Source organism: Diceros bicornis, chromosome 18 (assembly GCF_020826845.1).
Source record: "Diceros bicornis minor isolate mBicDic1 chromosome 18, mDicBic1.mat.cur, whole genome shotgun sequence".
NCBI classification, from domain to species: domain Eukaryota; kingdom Metazoa; phylum Chordata; class Mammalia; order Perissodactyla; family Rhinocerotidae; genus Diceros; species Diceros bicornis.
In genome coordinates this window covers 42,140,328-42,156,664 of record NC_080757.1, presented here as the reverse complement: position 1 = coordinate 42,156,664, position 16,337 = coordinate 42,140,328, and the positions used below count along the sequence as shown (strand labels likewise).

Here is a 16,337-nt window from a genome sequence, read left to right as displayed (position 1 = left end):
CCTTGTGGGTACAGGCGCAGTTTCAGCCTAATCCAGGGAAACTTGAACTCCCTCGTCCTCAGTTTCAGTGTGTTTGAAGAAAAATTTTTAAAAAAAGAAAGAAAAGTGGGAAAGAAAAAAGCCTCACAGAGCTGTTTGCATCTTTCTCGTTCTGGGCTTTTCCAGGGAAAGGAAGCTGAAGAGGCTTTCTGGCAGCTCCCGTGTTTCTGTTCCCAGGCGAGAGGGCCCCGGCGGAAGACAGGAAACGGCGCGTGTGTGGGCGGGGCATGCAAATTTAAAATGGCTGTTTCGCCCGGGAGCTAGGGGAGCAAGGAACTAGACATCGTAAAAGCCCCAAATAAGTTAAACAATCTGACAAACTATGTAGGTCTGACAAGTTGTGACGATGACACACTGTCAAGTCTAGGGAAGAAGGTGGGCCTTCGTTTGAGGGTGACTTTTCTCACCGTGACCAGAAAGAGGTGTAGGAGGAAGGGTGTGGCGGTGAAAGGGTAGAGGCACTTATCGCTTCTCGGCCTTTTGGCTAAGATCAAGTGTAGTATCTGTTCTTATCAGTTTAATATCTGATACGTCCTCTATCCGAGGACAATATATTAAATGGATTTTTGGAGCAGGGAGATGGAATAGGAGCTTGCTCCGTCCACTCCACGCATCGACCTGGTATTGCAGTATCTCCAGGAACGGTGCACCCCCCTCGGGGGATAGATATTTGTTGTTTAATGTCAGTTCTCACTCACTGACTCTGTCTGTGCTCGTACACGGTGGTAGTTCTGGTAACAGCTTCACCGGTCCCCGACGCTTTAAAGCGATGTTCTAGAATGAAGGGGCAACGCGTGTGGTTTACAACGTGGAGCCGTGTGCTGTCTGGATAATAGCCACCGGAGTACCTACAGGGCGTCTTGTTCCTGTTGACAGCACAGGTGCAACTAAAATTCGCGAGAACGAGCAAGAGGGAAAGTGCGGCAACATCGTCGAAAGTCTTATACTCCCCGAGAAAGTGGTGTGATACTGCCTCCTGGTGGACTGCTGAACGTGTGTGCTGTAAACCCTGCACTCCAGCAATAAAGTGTAAGGTAAGAAGTATATTGGGGGCAGGGCGAAAGGGGTAGAGGGCCATGTATGTGTGGTGACAGAAAACCTAGATTGTTGGTGGTGAGCACGCTGCAGCCTATACAGAAACTGTATAGGTCACTTCCTGGCAGGTGCAAGAACCTCAGGACATTTTGGGGAACCTCAAAGAGAGAAACTCACACAAATCTATAGGTATTGCAGGTGGAGTCTGATGACAAGTCCTTGGCTTGGCTTTCCTGGCCTCCAGAGGCCTTTAAAATTCAATCTGAGATTCCTCATGAAAAATTCCAGCAAAGATTTAAAAGTGCCTATATGATCAATTGCTATTCTTTCTGTAGTTATGTAAATAATTGGGCTAAGTTTATTGAAACTATACTTATTTTGCAAATCAATTAGTCTTAATTTGGCTATCTTTGGTAAAAATAAGGGTGATTTTGAGAAAAATTATGTTTCAGTAGAAACTATAATACACATTTGTGGATTTTAGATTCTAGTTCTGTTCCTGAGATCTTGAATTCTTCTAGTTCATAATTCTAGTCATTATCTTAACAGCACTACAGGAGGAAAACAACCACTACTGTGTTTTATTATGTAATTTGGTATACAGATGGGTCCTATCAGAAAAATGAGCAGGGACATTACCAGGCTGGATATCCTATCCAGCCTCAAGAATGCCCAATGCTCTCTGTAAAGATTTCCTTCTACAGGCTCAAGGAATCACCATGAAAGAAGAGAAACAAATATGGCAACAAAAAGGGGAATTTTTTTCCCATTTTTTTAATTGATGTCTTAATAGTTTATAACATTGTGAAATTTTGGTTGTACATTTTTGTTTGTCAGTCACCATATACATGCTTCCCTTCACTACTTGGTGCCCACTCCCACCCTCCTTCCTCCTGGTAACCACCATACAGTTCTCTCTGTCCATGTGTTAGTTTATCTTCCACATGAGTGAAATCATGTGGTGTTTGTCTTTCTTTGGCCCATTTCACTTAACATAATACCCTCCAGGTCCATCCACGTTGTTGCAAATGGGACGATTTTGTCTTTTTTTTATGGCTGAGTAGTATTCCATGGTATATATATACCACATCTTCTTTATCTAATCATCAGTCGAGGCACACTTGAGTTGCTTCCATGTCTCGGCTATAGTGAATAATGCTGCAATAAACATAGGGGTGCATAAGCCTCTTTTTTTGTGTGTGTGAGGAAGATCAGCCCTGAGCTAACATCCATGCTAATCCTCCTCTTTTTGCTGAGGAAGACTGGCTCTGCGCTAACATCTATTGCCAATCCTCCTCCTTCTTTCCCCCAGAGCCCCAGTAGATAGTTGTATGTCATAGTTGCACATCCTTCTAGTTGCTGTATGTGGGACTCAGCCTCAGCATGGCCAGAGAAGCGGTGCCTCAGTGCACGCCCAGGATCTGAACCCGGGCGGCCAGTAGCGGAGCACACGTACTTAACCGCTAAGCCACGGGGCCGGCCCCAAGCCTCTTTGGATTGTTAATTTCAGGTTCATTAGATATATTCACAGTAGTGGGATAGCTGGACCATATGGTATTTCTATTTTTAATTTTTTGAGGAATATCTATACTGTTTTTCATAGAGGCTGCACCAGTTTGCATTCCCACCAGCAGTGAATGAGGGTTCCCATTTCTCCACATCCTCTCCGACATTTGTTGTTTTTTATCTTGGTGTTTATAGTCATGCTAACGGGTGTGAGGTGATATTTTAGTGTTGTTTTGAGTTGCATTTCCCTGATGATTATTGATGTTGAACATCTTTTAATATGCCTATTAGCCATCTGTATATCTTCTTTGGAGAAGTGTCTGTTCATTTCCTTTGCCCATTTTTTGATCAGGTTGTTTGTTTCTTTTGTTATTCAGTTGTGTAAGTTCTTTATATATTATGGAGATTAATCCCTTGTCAGGTATATGTTTTACAAAGATTTTCAGGTCCAGGTAATAGCTCCCCAAGAGGTCACAAGTTTTTGAGATAAACAAGGGAGTTTAGTTACTCATCAAAGGACTGACACGCCCATCCAATTACATCATCCTTAATTTGCTTCTTTGCCTCTGTGCACATAGTTTTATCTTAATTTAGGTAAGAAGGGCTAAAACAAAGAAACAAAAAAAAATCCTACCAGGCTTTGAATATCAGCTTCCAATTTGGCCAAATTTCTGATCATAAGTTGCTAAATCCTTTCAAATATCTTGTCAGGTTTCAACGGGGACAAACAGTAACTATACCTGGCAGCATTAAACAACTGCATTCATTTTTATTTTTAGTTTCCCCTTGACTGTTTAAAGGTAGCAGTTTCCCAGAAAAATCTCTGAGTCTCGTTAACTCTGGGAAGGGCTCATATTGGGCCCTCCTTCAAAGGTAGATTGTGGGGGTGTCTGTAAATCCATGACTTAATGGACTTTTCTTTTAGGTACCTCTTGTAACTTAATTTTTCATTAGCTTTTTGCAACAAAATTTTCAATAAGGCTATTTTGGAATTTTGAAGCCTTTGCTTTTATAGGTGCACTTCATAAATGATCTTGTCTAACTGGAACGTTCCTTCCACAGGCCAGTGTAATTCCTCTGAGGCTGGCGGCAGTTTGGTAGGACCTGGCCGCAAATGGAGTGCAACCCACATTTCTGTGTGACCATCTATGACCGCAAATGGGGCGCATCCACAATTTTGTCCGACCATATTTTGGGGCCCCCAACCTGGCGAATATCAAGCCAAGCTCTCAGGACACGAAACAAGCTCAGTAAGATTTTGCTGTTCTTTGTAAATATTTACAGTTTCTGGGACCTTTAGTTTTTGAGCAATCGTGCCCGAAGGTGGCACGCTTGATTCTTTAGAGATTAAAGATTGCATTTAATCTCTGTCCTGTGGCTCTTAAATCTAGTGTGCAAAAAGACAAGTTTTGGAAGCTCAAAGGAGCCCCAAGGTGGCCGCTGTAATTTTAAATTATCCCGGGTTATCTTGATCCAAAGGTCCAGTCATTTACAGTTATGCCCATTTTGGTAAGCACCGGCAAGTATCAGCGCCATACGTATCGTACATGAAGCCAGCCGGGGTTCCAGGGGCAGGCTGCCCATTCGGGAACTGGTCAGCTTTAGAAGCGCAATTTCCAGTTTTCTTTTAGTTTCGTCTTGCTATAAAGTGTGAACAATTTCTAAGGACAGTGTAGTGGGTCAGGAGTGTCCAAAAGGCCGTGAACGCTCTGTCACGTGTCTCGGTTTCTCCCGCCAGCAGTCTAAAGCTACCGTGGGGGCTTGGAGCGCTGGACCACCAACTCTTATGTGTGTGTCCCCAGACGAGGTGTCAACTACTTAAAGTGAACGACCACGTTGGAATTCCCTATGGGACTGCTGCACATCAGGAGGCTCAACCTCAGATGCTCCCACTAGGTTCTCAGTTGCCTGAGAATGAGTTCAGTTTCTCATTTTGCTGTTAAACAATTTTTTCAGACTTTATAGACACAATTCTTTCCAATGTAAAGCCAAATTAAAAAGATCAGCCTGCCCCGTTCACTCCAAAGTTCCCCCTAGGCTCCCCTGGCCTAGGAAATTACCCCTAGGTTCCTCTTACTTAGGATATGCACCGGTACCCCTTTAAGACACCTAGTCTTAAGACTTGAAACAGCTCAGGTACAAGTTAGGACCTATGACTTAAATAAGGAGGTCTGGGTTGCAGGAGAAGCCACTGGGGCACCTGAAGAGTGCAGTGAAGCCTGGGGGGTGGGGGAGTTGGCGGTGGAGGGGGACAACGACTCAATGGGCCCGTGTGGTACCAAGTGCCGGTTCAAAGTAGATTCCAGGCGGTCTCCGGTGGGTTTCTCTGAAATCCTGCTGCACTACGCCAAGAAATGTCGACGCAAAATAACCAATAACCATTCTATAGATAAGAGAGATAAGGTGAGTTTTACTTGAGCCAAGCTGGGGATTATAACCCAGGAAGGCAGTTTCCACAAAGGAAGAAAGTGTTCTGGACAGTGCCTGCTTATTTTAGAGCAGCAAGCTCCGTTCCCTGTCAGCAAATAGAATTACTCCAACAAGACAAGCACATCCTCCTGTGGGAACCAGGGTTACCACCCCACCCTCTTGTTACTACAAAGCCTGCTGCCCACAGCTCCTGCTTACACATCGTTCCAGAGAGCAACCCGTGTTGTGGGCCTGCCTGGGGAACCATGTCCTCTGTACCCAGACTGTGACTATACATGGCTAACAAACTGCTGCTGATCTCATCTCTCCAGTGTAGGGTGCTGTGTGTTCAGTCGTTCCCATAACCCTCGATCAGGAATCACTAAGAGAGTGGAGAAGTGATCAAATAACCTTCTTGCTAAGAAACTCGAGAAATTAGAAAAAAATAAGTACAAGAAAATCAAACTTGAGAGGAAATCGCTAAAATAAAAAAAATAGAGAAAAGGAAAAGAGAAAAACCATTTCCAGTATCAGCTTATACTTTCTTGTTTAAAAGATTACTGACGTCACATTGGTTTATAACTGTAAATTTCAGGTGTATAATTATATGTCAGTTTCTGTATAGGCTGCAGCGTGCTCACCACCAACAATCTAGGTTTTCTGTCACCACACATACATGGCCCTCTACCCCTTTCGCCCTGCCCCCAATATACTTCTTACCTTACACTTTATTGCTGGAGTGCAGGGTTTACAGCACACACGTTCAGCAGTCCACCAGGAGGCAGTATCACACCACTTTCTCGGGGAGTATAAGACTTTCGACGATGTTGCCGCACTTTCCCTCTTGCTCGTTCTCGCGAATTTTAGTTGCACCTGTGCTGTCAACAGGAACAAGACGCCCTGTAGGTACTCCGGTGGCTATTATCCAGACAGCACACGGCTCCACGTTGTAAACCACACGCGTTGCCCCTTCATTCTAGAACATCGCTTTAAAGCGTCGGGGACCGGTGAAGCTGTTACCAGAACTACCACCGTGTACGAGCACAGACAGAGTCAGTGAGTGAGAACTGACATTAAACAACAAATATCTATCCCCCGAGGGGGGTGCACCGTTCCTGGAGATACTGCAATACCAGGTCGATGCGTGGAGTGGACGGAGCAAGCTCCTATTCCATCTCCCTGCTCCAAAAATCCACTTAATATATTGTCCTCGGATAGAGGACGTATCAGATATTAAACTGATAAGAACAGATACTACACTTGATCTTAGCCAAAAGGCCGAGAAGCGATAAGTGCCTCTACCCTTTCACCGCCACACCCTTCCTCCTACACCTCTTTCTGGTCACGGTGAGAAAAGTCACCCTCAAACGAAGGCCCACCTTCTTCCCTAGACTTGACAGTGTGTCATCGTCACAACTTGTCAGACCTACATAGTTTGTCAGATTGTTTAACTTATTTGGGGCTTTTACGATGTCTAGTTCCTTGCTCCCCTAGCTCCCGGGCGAAACAGCCATTTTAAATTTGCATGCCCCGCCCACACACGCGCCGTTTCCTGTCTTCCGCCGGGGCCCTCTCGCCTGGGAACAGAAACACGGGAGCTGCCAGAAAGCCTCTTCAGCTTCCTTTCCCTGGAAAAGCCCAGAACGAGAAAGATGCAAACAGCTCTGTGAGGCTTTTTTCTTTCCCACTTTTCTTTCTTTTTTTAAAAATTTTTCTTCAAACACACTGAAACTGAGGACGAGGGAGTTCAAGTTTCCCTGGATTAGGCTGAAACTGCGCCTGTACCCACAAGGTTAACGTGGGAAACAAAGGAACCAAAGTTTCTGAGCTTGCCTTGCAGAACAGCAGGAGGACCGCTGATAAGAGAGTAACTTGCTGACAGCCCTCCGCCTGACTAAGCATCATGCCGGAGCGTTGAGAAGCTAAGATGACCGATTGTATGCTTCACACGTCATAAGAAATATGAACCACAGTCACCCAGTTATCGCCCCACGTGGGGCCTTCTGCTCGCCGCAAGACATGCCAATAGTCAAGAGGCAAGGTGGTAGGAGAAAAAGGACTTTTTTTTATTACAGCTTGCTAGCAAGAGGGAAGATGGCCGACTAATGTCTGAAAAAAACCATCTTAAAGGGCACCAAGTCTTACAGCAGTTATATAGGCTGGTGGGTTGTTGGGGAGGGGGTTAGGAACGTTGACCTTCTGGTGTTACAGACTGGGAGCCGCCACACCAGATCTTTCCGTTTTCATTGATGATGGCTATTAGAACAGATTCTCTGTTGGGGGGGTCATCACATTCCTAAGGAACTCAAAAGAACAAAGTTATGGTCTTATCGCAGCTGGGAGGTACATGCACAAGCAGGGGTGGTAAAGTCTACAGAGCAGTTATATCTCCTGGAGGGTGCAGATCCAGAAGGGTTAGTTTGTCAGAGGCCATTCAAAGTTACAATTGAGTTTCTTTTCTACAATGGCTTCCCTCATGTCAACCTTGTCTTGAGCCTGTATCAATTCCCCCTTTGCTGTTTAACCCCTCAATCTTGCCGGATATCCTGTTGTTCCATCTTATTGAACCAGCCTCTTAGTAAGGCGGTGATGCAGGTGGGCTCCCAAAGTTAGGCCTATATTGTGGAAGCAAGTAACCAGGTAATTAATAAGACAAGAAGAAAAACAAAGTTAATAGTGGGAGCAAATTATAAACCAGTTTCTGAGTCCAGGGGGCAGCCAGTCAAAAAGATTTCTAGATGTCAGAGTCAAAGCATCTTTTGCAGTTTGAAATGTCTCTGATGATGTCATTGGGTGTTCAGGTCCCTCTCTGAGTGGCTTACACAGTGACAGACATGAGTCTCTCTTAAGTTTAGATCCAGTCCACCAGCTTCAGTTTGCAAGGCTTCAGGTAAAAGGGCAGGTTCAGTTCTCAGTGGTTTCAAATGAAAATGATGGAAAAAATCAAAAACGTTAGTTTGGAGATTTGTAGCCAGATATTTCAGGAGACTAGAAGAATTCAGGATCCAGTCCAGTTAACAGATATAAAACAGAAACCTCAAAGACAATTATCAGAACTAGAACCTAATATCCATGAATATGTACTATAGTTTCTATTGAAACATATATTTTCCCCTCTAAAATCACCCTCGTTCTTTGTAAAAGATAGCCAAATTAAAGCTAACTAGTTTGCAAAATAGGTTTAGTTTCAATAAACTTGGCCCAATTATTTACATAAGTACAGCGAGAATAGCCATTGATCATATAGGCCCTTTTAAATCTGCTTTATAAGGAATCTCAGATTGAACTTCAAAGGCCTCTCAAGGCCAGGAAAGCCAAGCCAAGGATTTTGTCATCAGACTTCGCCTGCAATACCTACAGATTTGGGTGAATTCCTCTCTTTTTGAGGTTCCCCAAATATTTCAAGGTTCCAGGCACCTGCCAGATAAGTCACCTTCTTTACCTATCCGTAAGGTTGCTGTGAACGCTGTACCAGATTGTAAGCAAGGTACCAGGCCAATGTTTCCAAGTGGCTTTATTCCATCTTTTGTCCGATCTTTTGTCTCTCAAAAGCTGTCTTGTAACATTCCAGTCAAAGCTTTCTTAATATAACCAATGTTTCCAATTGTGTCCTGCTATAAGGAGAACAGAGTCCTATTGAACCTATGCAAATAACTATATTACCATGAAAACAATATTCACTCACTAAGAGTTTCCAAATCCTGGAGGGATCAGGTAGGAAGAAAAAGATAAGTGTTTCAATTCTGCTTACAAAGCTATAATTTACCAAATTGCTATAAGTCATAGCTAGCTCAGGAGAAAAGACAAAAAGTTTCCTTAAATCTGAAAAAACAGAACATTAAAAAAAATCAGCAATATTTCAAACAAAAGTCATAAAAATTATAATCATCCCTATCAGTTCACTCAGTCCAGTGTACTTGATTCTTGATCTTAATCTTCTGTTAGCAATTTCATGAAGTCAGCAGTTTCCCCTGTTATAGTTCTGTTATTTCTTTTGTGTGTGTGTGAGGAAGATCAGCCGTGAGCTAACATCCACGCTAATCCTCCTCTTTTCTTTGCTGAGGAAGACCAGCTCTGAGCTAACGTCTATTGCCAATCCTCCTCCTCCTTTTTTTTTTTTTCCTTTCCCCAAAGCCCCAGTAGATAGTTGTATGTCATAGTTGCACATCCTTCTAGTTGCTGTATGTGGGACGCGGCCTCAGCATGGCCGGACAAGTGGTGCGTCAGTGCGCGCCCGGGATCTGAACCCGGGCCGCCAATAGCAGAGCGCGAGCACTGAACCGCTAAGCCACGGGGCCGGCCCAGTTCTGTTATTTCTTACCCAGTTCAGGTTTATGATCTGCAAGTTTATCAGAAGCCTGTACTCCGGAGTAAATGTCAGAGTCCCTTCCACGAATTTCTCTGAAGATGAAATATATTTTTCAAAAGCATCAGAGCAAAGCAACAATAACTGTCTGTAAACAGCAAGACCCTAAAATGGCAACTGACAGAGAAATTTGGTCAATTTTGTGACCTACAATACTTTAAAATAGTAACCAGAACCAGACTGATAACCAGGACAGATCAGAATTTCAGCAACCTTATACAGTTTCAAAACACCTACATCGATATCATTCACCCACATAATACCACCTAAGCACTTATTTGACAATGCTTCCCATGTAATTTAACATATCAAATAAGCCTAATAAGTTTAGTATCTTCCTCCTTATAGGAAGAGAGCAAACTTCTTTGAGAAGTCCCAGGGCCCTTTGACAATTCTCAAAGAAAAAAAGTCAAAAAAAGACTATTTAAGATATGAATTTTGGGGAGCTTGTCAACAATATAAACAGTCAAGGGCAAACAGAGCATTAACAGTCCAAAAAACCTTAACGGAGAGACCTCAGTCTTTTGAACATAGGAGATTATTTTAACAGTTTTTTCTGTCTTTTAGGTAGACTTACTCAAAGGTAAAGAAAAATCCTTTTATAACCTCTTTATCAAGTTCAAGAAAATTATCCTTTTAAGAGAAAGAAGACCAAATTTCAATTTTCTACCAGCTTACTTTTGACATTAAAACTCATTTACTTAATTGGATTTACTTTAATCCCAGCCAACTTGACCATGCATAAAACTTTTTCCAGAATTCCTCTTCCACAAACCTTCTATAACTTGCTTTTTACATTCAGAATTTGTCCCATGCCTTTCTTTCTTCCCTTCTAGTACTTTGGGACAAATTTATCTTTCTTAACCAACCATTCCATTCTTTGTACCTTTTTTTCTGGAAAATATACATCTCACTTTCCTTGTATACAGAGCTGTTCTCCTTATTAATTTTTAGTAACTTTAATCACATATATTGGGCCGGCCCCGTGGCTTAGCGGCTAAGTGTGCGCGCTCCGCTGCTGGCGGCCCGGGTTCGATCCCGGGCGCGCACCGACGCACCGCTTCTCCGGCCATGCTGAGGCCACGTCCCACATACAGCAACTAGAAGGATGTGCAACTATGACATACGACTATCTGCTGGGGCTTTGGGGGGAAAAAAAAAATTAATCACATATATTAGTTAGAATTTTTTTTAACCCTTATAGACTTTGACTTCTAAGTAAAAACTAAGGAAGCAGTTATAAACTTTCTTTTATATTAACATTCTATGGCTTGGCAAGTTTATTTCTTGGCAAATTATTGGCAAATACTTTTCATAATTTCTGGAAACATGTCACTTTATAGTACAATCTTTCAATAAAACACAAGACGTGTTTACTAATAGACCCAAAATACCTTTTAGTTTTTCTGTAATAAGCCAAAAGTAGATAAACTTAGGTATGTTTACCAGTAATGTTTCAGTATTTTATCTTATTTGAAAATGACCCAGATACTCAAGGAACTTTTATCATTAATTTAGCAAAAGCTCTAAAGTTTCAAGTTACCAAAAAGAATTTGGAAGCTGTTTTTTCCAAGTATACAGACCATAAAACATAATTATTGTACCCAAAAACTCTCACTTATTTTCATCTATCAACAATTGTCAATCAAACCAACAGACTTAAACCAGCTTTTATTTACCAAAGATTAATTTATATCATGTTAACTTGAAAGACATTTGAGTTAATTTCTATTACATTTAGAATTTATGTGAGCACTTACTTTAAGCCAATTGAACAGAGCTCTTAATTTTAACCATTCCGTCCGGAGGTAAAATATCACACATATGTAACATACATATAGACACAGATACACAGAGTTTCCCCAGCTATGGTTTTAAAATTACTGCCATGATTCAGGTACAGTGATACAAAGCTCCCTAGTTACGAATCCAAATTTCGTTTTAAGCCTTTTTACTAGTATTTGTGGAGAAGACCCTCGAGATGCTAGATTTTTGGCCAGGCGCGCCCCTGTGCCCGTTTTTGGCCTTTTTACTCTTTTTTTTCCTTCAGTCTTAGGAATTGGTGATAACTAGATGACACCTCCCAGGGAGGCGAGGCGATAATCCTTTCCCCGATAAAGGAACCGGGTGGAATCTGGACTGCCTCTAGAGCTGCTTTTCCAGTCTTACAAGGATTTTTTTTAAGGACGATTGCTCTTAATTTCTCAGAAATTGGGTTGTAACTGAAATGACATTATAGGTTGATCTGCCTGTCCAACTTCATCACAAAGGCGAAGAGACACCACTCAAGTTTTCCCCAAGATGAAGTTTCTGGGGCATAACCCATCCAATAGAAATGGTTTCCAATCAGTTAAAATGCACCCGAGGGGTGAGTCTCCAGGGATGCTTAAGGCACTCCCCATGGCGGTAAAGCCGGTATCCCACTGACAGGGGCCCGGAGAAGGGTGCAGAACCCAACTGCGGGCATCAATATAGCTATAAGATTTAGTCAAGTCCCATTCAGCCCGGGCACTTGGTCCCTGAGCCGGCACAAAGCAAGCCAGGAAAGCAAGAGGCAAAAGCCTGGAGCGGGCTGGGGGCCGGGGATCCCAATGCCAGGGTTGAGAGTTAAATCCCTGGCAGAAAGTTTTTCAAGTTTTCAATTTTCCAGAAGGTCCAGGTTCTGCTCAGGTCCAGCCTGAACTTAATCTCGACTTGGTGACAACAGAGGAGGTGACAAACGAAACAGACAAAGAAGGGAAAGAGGTGATCAGGCCTCGCCCTAACGGCTTCTTCCCAAGAGCTGTCAAGATAAGGGTCACGCAAACAACAGTTCCTGTGCTGGGGCACATAACCCTGGCAGGACAGTTTACAGAATAAATTACAGATATCCTGTCCCCATAACTGACTCAGTAGGCACCTAAAATACTCAACGCGTTCTTGACAGGAGACAAAACAGGCTTCCAGATTTCAGTCAAATGACCAGAGCCAACCTGGACTCACTCCAGGTCCCCAAAAGCCAGAGGAGAGCTCCCAGGGGTGGAGCGCGGACACTCCGAAACCAGAAACTGCAACCTTTTCCGTCAAAAGGACTGACCCACGGGCCAACCTGGAATCACTCCAGGTGCCCAAACAGATGAACAGAAACCAGAACCGTCAAGAGAGGGCACCTCTCTTGGGGTCTCCGGGGTGATCAGGCCGGGAAACCAGAGGAGAGCTCCCAGGGGTGGAGCCTTCGACTCTTTAAAGATTTCTTTCTCCATTCGAAAGCTCAAAAGGAGCCCAAAGTGGCCACTGTAACTTTAAATTATCCAGGGTTACCCTTGCCAGCTGTTTACGGTTATCTCCATTTTAGGGGCTTTTCCCAACGTGGCCATAACAAACAGGGTAATTTCTAAAGAGAGTTTGTTATGATCACCAATAAACTCAGTCCCCAAACAGCCAATTTTCAACTATTTACCAACACAGACGTGGACACAGACACAGAAAAACCAGACTCCAGCGCAGTAGTTCCCAGATTCAGGGTACAAAGTCCTGCAACTGTTCCCACTCCGAGTGCACGCCTAGATGGTCCCATTGGAACCCAGATGGCCCTGCCGTAAGTGGAAGGACCCCAGACGGCCCTCCCGAAAACGGAAGGAGCCCAGATGGAGGGGAAGAGAGTTCATGAGCGTCCTCAGGTGACTTACTCTATTCCAGATTGGTCCCGTCGACTCACCAGATTTAGCCGTTTCTCTTCCTACCACAATCAGCGTTAGGAGGCAGCCGGTGTCGGTACAGGAAAGCAGGTAGGGCAGTTCCCCGAGACAAAGAGAGCCTCGGCGCCCGCTAGGGACTTACCCAACAGGTTGCCCGTCTGAGGTCGGCGCGGCACGAGCAGGACTGATCGTCCCATCTGGGTCGCCAAATTGTTCTCGCCCAACGTGGGGCCTTCTGCTCGCCACGAGACATGCCAATAGTCAAGAGGCAAGGTGGTAGGAGAAAAAGGACTTTTTTTATTACAGCTTGCTAGCAAGAGGGAAGATGGCCGACTAATGTCTGAAAAAAACCATCTTAAAGGGCACCAAGTCTTACAGCAGTTATAATAGGCTGGTGGGTTGTTGGGGAGGGGGTTAGGAACGTTGACCTTCTGGTGTTACAGACTGGGAGTCGCCACACCAGATCTTTCCGTTTTCATTGATGATGGCTATTAGCACAGATTCTCTGTTGGGGGGGGTCATCACATTCCTAAGGAACTCAAAAGAACAAAGTTATGGTCTTATCGCAGCTGGGAGGTACATGCACAAGCAGGGGTGGTGAAATCTACAGAGCAGTTACATCTCCTGGAGGGTGCAGATCCAGAAGGGTTAGTTTGTCAGAGGCCATTCAAAGTTACAATTGAGTTTCTTTTCTACAATGGCTTCCCTCATGTCAACCTTGTCTTGAGCCTGTATCAACCCCTGAGCAAAGGACTCTTAGAACTTCAGCCCCCAAGGCCGTATGCTCCCCTCCCCATCTTATTCTCACAACGTGCTTTGGAAAAACGCTTAGAACTGCATGGAGGCAAACTAATCTGTGACCGGTAGAAAGACTAACTTGTTAGCAGAAAATTTATGTCCTCTGCCCAAAGTGTTCCTTCTGTCCCAGACAAAGAAGTAACTGAGGTTTTCTCAGAGTCCTCAGGAATGTTGCGTTCAGCAGATCTGCTGTGGGGAAGCGCCCGACGCTCTGCAGTCACCCATCACCCGACGTTTCTGAGCCCCCGCCCCAACCCCGTTTGCCTGTGTGAGTCAATTCCAGATCAGTTTCCCTTGAAGATGAGTTTTTGAGGACATAGTCCACCATCTTCCGATATGCTAGCTTCTAGCTTATTAAAGTTCTTTCTCTACCACTGCCCGCTTGGCCTTTTATCTTGTGGTGAGCAGGCCAGGCCCTTGCTCGGTATCAACACAGCTACGTCGAAACAATTTTACAGTGAACACCCACCACCTAACATCATCTTACTGTTGTGTGTTACATACACGTGCGCATATACAGATGCAGATACGTATATATCTGTCCCTCTGTGCTTTTACCCACCTGTCTTACCCTAGGAGGTTTCTTTTTTCTCTTTTTAATTCCTCTTCAGTTTTGTTTTTGTTTTTGTTTTTGAGGAAGATTGGCCCTGCGCTAACATCTCTTGCCAATCCTCCTCTTTTTTCTTTTTCCTCCCCAAAGCCCCAGTACATAGTTGTGTATCACAGTTGTAGAGTTGTCGCTCTTCTACGTGGGACGCCGCCTCAGCATGGCTTGATGAGCGGCGGGTAGGTTCCCGGGCTGCTGAAGCAGAACGCGGGAACTTTACCGTTACGCCAGCTGGCCAGCCCAGGAGCGTTTTTAAGAGATGAGATCAACAACCTTTTCTCTCTCTCGCTCTCTCTTTTGTTAAGTTTCTTTTCTGAGTGGTTCTGTTTGTAAATATTGATATTGCATGACTTCTATCCTCTTTTATAGGTCTTCCAACAAAAAAGGAGAAAACTTTGCTTTGCTTTGCTTTTTAAACAGAATAAAACTCATTCCATCTTGAAATAACCTTATGGGTCCATTGGCGGGCCCTCCTAGTAGCATGTCTACACCATCCAGCCAGAGGCCACCAGGAACACACCCATGGTGAGACGAGTTGGGTTTATTTCTTGTTGCAAAACGAGAGAGGACGCACACCGTGGGGAACCGTGGGCCGTCTCAGTAAGAGGGTGTCGGGAATGGCTTATTAGATATAGGACGTGGGCCTGTGTTAGGGGGTTTGGGGAGAGTTTAAGGAAGTGAGCCCTTCCTCTGGACGGGATGTGAAGGGTAGCAGGATTTGCCACCCCCCGAAACATGCCACTTTGGCATAAGGATTATTTTGAGCTGAAGCAGACAGGAGAAAAGCTCTCTGCCCTCCCCCTATTTGCCTAAAAGCAGGACATCAATTTGTACAGAAGTTAATCACCGACGACCCTGAGCCTTATCAGCCCAGAGACTGGCACCGGAGGGCTCTGCACAACAAACTTTGCTGACTAGCCCTTATCTTCCATTATTCCCCCACAGATTTACCTTTCCACAGTTTGCCACCCCAGAAACTCAAAGGCCTTTCCCTTCGTCTTATCACTTCTCTGGAAATCAGCTGGTTTTTTTTTTGTTTGTTTCTTTGTTTTGTTTCAAGAGGCTATGTTAACTGAAATGAGCAGCTTGACGAGGCAAAGATAAGTTTTAAAGACAAGAGAGGCTTTATTAAAGGTTTGCAAACCACGGAAGTACACCTCAACCTGCAAGTTGACAGGTGAGTGGCCCCCTCGGTCTTGGGCTGGCCTGGTTTTAAAGGCAAAAAGTGCAGAGAACGCAAGCTTAAGGCTGAGTCCGGTTCTGACCGGTCGCCCTTTCCAGCTACAGTTTATCTTGTGCCCGGGGCCTTCTAAATGTTCTAACTGCAGGGGAAATCTACTGCATTGTTCACCGGCCATCTGGTGACAGTGAAGGTTAAAATGTAATTTTTTATTTCTGCCCATAGTTCAGCCTTGAGGTGGTCATGGTAAGCGGCACCCTCATTCTTATCCCTTTCTTTTATCAGCTATATAAGCCCAAGTTCTAGCCACCCCTTTGAGTTACTCATCCCAGAGTTTCTCCCGTGTACGTACGTACAAGACATACATGCTGATAAACGTCTGTTTATTTTTCTCTTGTTAATCTGTCTTTGGTTACAAAGCCCCAGCCATGGAGAACCCAGAAGGGTAGAAGGAAAAAGATTTCTTTCCTCCCCTACCGATGTTCTCAGGAAGTCGGGGTAATTCTGTGATTGGGTAGCTGAATAAATCTCATCCAGAAGGAGGGAAGAACAGAGCCGAGGCCAAAGCTGTAACTGGTGAAGTAGCAGCAGTTACTCATCTTAGCCTATCAAGAATAGGGGCTGTCTGGTGACTTTTGTTGTTTGGACAATACAGTCTCCTTTTTTGTCCGAGTTTGGACGTGACTTCGAAGCGGTCTTGTTTCTGTCTTGATCCATCAC

General features: G+C 44.3%; 2 non-coding genes across 2 annotated transcripts; one reads left to right on the top strand and one right to left on the bottom strand.

Annotated features, from left to right (window-relative positions):
- Positions 1-503: 503 nt before the first annotated feature.
- LOC131418009 (U2 spliceosomal RNA) lies at positions 504-694 on the top strand. The gene has a single exon (XR_009222806.1). It is a non-coding gene; the product is annotated as a U2 spliceosomal RNA (small nuclear RNA).
- A 5,394-nt stretch (positions 695-6,088) lies between these two features.
- LOC131418010 (U2 spliceosomal RNA) lies at positions 6,089-6,279 on the bottom strand. The gene has a single exon (XR_009222807.1). It is a non-coding gene; the product is annotated as a U2 spliceosomal RNA (small nuclear RNA).
- Between the last annotated feature and the right edge of the window lie 10,058 nt (positions 6,280-16,337).